This window comes from Gavialis gangeticus, unplaced genomic scaffold (genome assembly GCF_001723915.1).
Source record: "Gavialis gangeticus isolate Ggan-Ray unplaced genomic scaffold, GavGan_comp1, whole genome shotgun sequence".
In the NCBI taxonomy this organism is placed as follows: domain Eukaryota; kingdom Metazoa; phylum Chordata; order Crocodylia; family Gavialidae; genus Gavialis; species Gavialis gangeticus.
In genome coordinates, this window is record NW_017728992.1 from 80,746,777 (window position 1) to 80,747,490 (window position 714).

The following is a 714-nucleotide window of genomic DNA, read 5'->3' on the forward strand; positions in this document are numbered from 1 at the left end:
GGTCTAGGCTAGACATGGGTGCAAGCATTAATATAGGTGTAGCCCAGGTGCACCAGGGTAAGTGCTCCCTCCTCCAATGGAAGGGAAGTGTTGGCTAGGTTGGCTATGAGTGCTGAGAGAGGAAATTGCAACTGAAGCTCAGTTTCCCTCTATTCCCTATAGAGACAGGCCAGGACAATATGGACTTGACTATATACAGATTTATTAATAAAAATAGACTGAGATAAATATATTAATAGACATATTTACAAATATACAACTTTGACATAAATCTACACTCGGAGAGCAGAACCAGGGGGGCAACTATACACTACCACAAGAGGTTCCACTCAGGAACAGGTACTTAACAAAACAATACAGGTAAACACTAATCAAGAACAGGTAAGTGATAAATCAGTACAGGTAAGCACAAAACAGGAACAGGTAAATAGTAAACCAGTACAGATAAGCAAAATTTAAGAACAGCTAAGTAGTAAAACAATACAGGTAAGCAAAAATCAAGACCAGATAAGCAACAGCTAGGTGGCAGGTAGGGCTGTGCAAAGCTTCGATATAATATTCGATTCAACAAATATTCGACATATTCGATCTTGAAAAGTGAAAGTCGAGTCGAATAGCAGCTGGTTGAATTGAATACCGGAAGTCGAATATTAACAGCGCGAGTCAAACATTCAACAAGGGTCGAATATTTGACTTGCCTATACTGGATTCCCT